The following is a 3,730-nucleotide window of genomic DNA, read 5'->3' on the forward strand; positions in this document are numbered from 1 at the left end:
ATAACAGACGTCTTATTAGGTGAGAGGACTTGGTGGGTGAGCAAACAAGGGCTTGTTGGGAAACAAGTCGAAAACATTAATTTTGCGAAAAAAACCAAAATTCATGTAAAATGACATAATTGCACTTATAACAGTTAATTTGAACAAAACAAAACATATCATATCTACATATAATGGTCAATTTTAAGTGAAAAATATGAAGAACATAAACATTCAAAAAAATTAGGATTTTCGTCATATAATAGAAAAATATTATAAAAGAAGAAATTCAAACTAGAACCTTGCTCTTGATACCAAAATGATATTTACGAAGAAATTCAAACCAGGACCTTGATTTGAATACCAAAATGATATGATCCTATCCAGTAAAGATTGCGATCGTTTTTTAATTTAGATTACTTTTGTAAAATAGATAAAATAAATCAGAGAATACCAAAAGATATATATAAGAAGAATGCGAAAAAAAAATAGATATGAATGAATGCACAATCTAGTAGGTTGATAAGTTAAGGAAAATTCGTCACAAAAAAATCATTCTTTCATAAGAACTAATGTTCTATAAATTTAATATAATGACCAACCAAGGATTTTTGATCCATTTTGTGGCCTTATATATAGGCACAAATGTTTAAGAAACCCTAGAAATCTAAAAGAAATTCCAAAGTCCAAAAACATAAAATAAAAATTCAAAACAAAATTACAAATAACTAAAGCTTGCCTAGTGATAATACCTTGCCCAGCAAATTGTCGCCCAGCGGCAAGTAACTCGCCCAACGAGTTTTGTAATCAGTAAACCACAAAATCATGCCTGCCTAGAAAAATTTGCTTACCCAACGAGTTTTACAAAATTAAATGAAAATTATAAAACTTTTAATTCTTAAAATTATTCTTCAATTGTGATCCAAGCCATGATCTTCATGTCCTTTTAAATTGATCTTCATGTTTTTTAAATTCCAATCTTCATAAAAGTATCAATAATTGTAAATATATTTGTTCTTCCAAGTTCTTGGTCCTTAACCTTATCATAGGTCCTTTGATTTGCAATAGTTCTTTTTGAAGTTTTTCTTGTATAGTATCAAGGGATTGTCCTCTATCACATACTACATTCTACTGTAGTGTTTTGTCCTTGGAAATAACTACATTTACATCATGCACACATAAAATCAACATTTTATAGTAAAGTATGGTCAAAACTCTAGTCCTACTTCACCACACTCGACTATTTTATTTTAGAATCTCAAAACATTAATTTTCATGTACATGTCTCCCTCTTTCGCTCAACGAGCACAAAAAGCTCACCCAATGAGACAAAGAAGAGAGTTTTCAAAACCTTTGGCTTGCTCAATGAGACACCTTTGGAGGTATAATTTTTCAACGAGTCTTGACTTTCACAAAGACTAGTTTATTCTAAGCTCACTGGATTTTCATCAACTTATGTTTACACGACTAGGTACTAGGAGTAAAAGCACATAAATTTATCCTGGGAGACCAGACTCAATCACCTTAAGCTCTTTGGAAGTTTACTAAACTAGTTTTACTCAACAAATATTTTACTTGTCCAGTGACCCAAACCCTTGGGACCCTTTCTCACAAGGCTTGTCTAACGAGTATTGACTCGCCCAACGAGTAAAATGAGTTGAGCTCTTAGAATTTTTTAAAATTTTATTTTCGCTTAGTTACTGACTGGCTCAATTAGTGAGTTCGCATAATTTAAGAGACTTTACATATAAAACATATCAATAATTTGGACTATTTAAAAAATTTCATTCATTTCTTAGTTAAAAATTACCACCATTTAGTTCAATAATGCTTCAAATAGAACAAATTAACTAAAAAGATATATCTAAATTGATTGATAATCACACGTACATATAAACAATTTAAATATCATAGTTCTCAACAAATTTCAATCCCAATTCAAAATTTATCTGTTAAGAAAAAAAATTATATCTTTTAATATCAATCCATTTAAATCATAATATTTGATTTTTAAAGAGATGAAAAAAAAATTCAAAATCTTAAAATGAATATACAAAAATAGTACATAATAGTTTTCTAAAAAAATGATATTTTTCATAAAATAAAACTCAATTAATTATTCTTCTATTTATAATTGACCTTTAAATAATAAAAGGGTTAAATATGTTTTTCGTCCCTCAACTATTGGTCATTTTTGTGTTTAGTCCCTCTTTCAAGCTATAGTACAATTTAGTCCTTCAACTTTAGAAAACTCTGGTTTTAGTCCTTTTTACCAAATTTTTTTAACTTTATTTTCTGTTTCAAACGTATTTCTCAGTTAACATTGAAGCAAAAATGTGTCAAACAGTGTAAACAATCCAAATGCTATAATGTAACGTGCTTTTCTCAGTTAACATTGAAGCAAAAATGTGTCAAACAGTGTAAACAATCCAAATGCTATAATGTAACGTGCTTGAAACAGCAAATAAAGTTTTAAAAATTTGGTAAAAAAGACTAAAACCATAGTTTTTTAAAGTTGAAGGACTAAATTGTACTATAGTTTGAAAGAGGGACTAAACACAAAAACGGCCAATAGTTGGAGGACGAAAAACATATTTAACCCATAATAAAATAATCAAGTAAAAGTTTCTTACAATTATCATTAATGAATTGTGCTATATTAAAATATTTAAAAAACAAAAGGAACATGAAACTATTAAACTAATTTTTTTACCAATATAAATTTTGAATTTTTAATAAAAAATAATGGAATATTCATTTAATAATTTTTTCATATATAATCAAACTTAATTAATCGAATGTATTATTGAATTTTATAAGTACTGGTTATTAAAAGTTTACTTTCTTTTAATATCTTATCTTTTTATAAATAAATTTTTGATTAATTGGTAATTTAGTTTCAATATTCGTAGGATTTATTCAATGTGATCTCTTTATTTTTATCTTATTTTGTTTAAAATCATTCAGTATGATCTCTTATGTCAAAGGTATTAACACTATTTGGAAGATGATTACATATTAGTATATTAACTTTTTAAGTTTTTTTTTTCATAGTTTTTTTTTGAGTTTTTTCTTTTTTTTTTTTTCTTTATCTCTCTTCTTTTTCAAATACACCTTCACATCCAGCTCTCCATCTCCTTCATCCGCCTTCCTCACATCCCACTCACGACTGCCTCAACCTCAATCTCTGTGAGCCTCACCGCCATAGGAAAATCCCACAGACTCTCGAAGAGCTCATGTTTTATCTGTTATAGACTTAACAACCACATCATTCTCATATTTGGATTGATTCGAGCGTTATTGTCTTCTAACCTCAAAGTCCTTGTCCTCATCACATGTCCCAATTTCATTGGAGACTTTAATGTTGTCGGCAATGTTTAGATGTTGTTTAACGACATTCATTACTCGCTATGCTGTCAACCTTCGATTATGTGCTCCGATTTAAGAATCATTGTGGAGGAATGACATGTGGACCACAACAAAAATTGAAGAAATCAAGAAAAAAAATGTACGGTAGTATATCTCTGACGTCCGGTCTTCTAAATCGAGCGGTCAAGGCCAAGCTTGTTAATCAAATGGACCGAATCAACAGATTGGTCCAGCTCTATTGGGCTCGAGGCCCATCATCTCGCAAATACGAATAAATGAATAATATTATTTATCACGTACCAAATAATATCTCAGTAGAGATATATCAGGTAAAGTTTGTTTATATTTTATTCTGTTTATATTTTATTTTGTTCTGTTAATC

Source organism: Vigna radiata, unplaced genomic scaffold (assembly GCF_000741045.1).
Source record: "Vigna radiata var. radiata cultivar VC1973A unplaced genomic scaffold, Vradiata_ver6 scaffold_265, whole genome shotgun sequence".
Taxonomy (NCBI): Eukaryota; Viridiplantae; Streptophyta; class Magnoliopsida; order Fabales; family Fabaceae; genus Vigna; species Vigna radiata.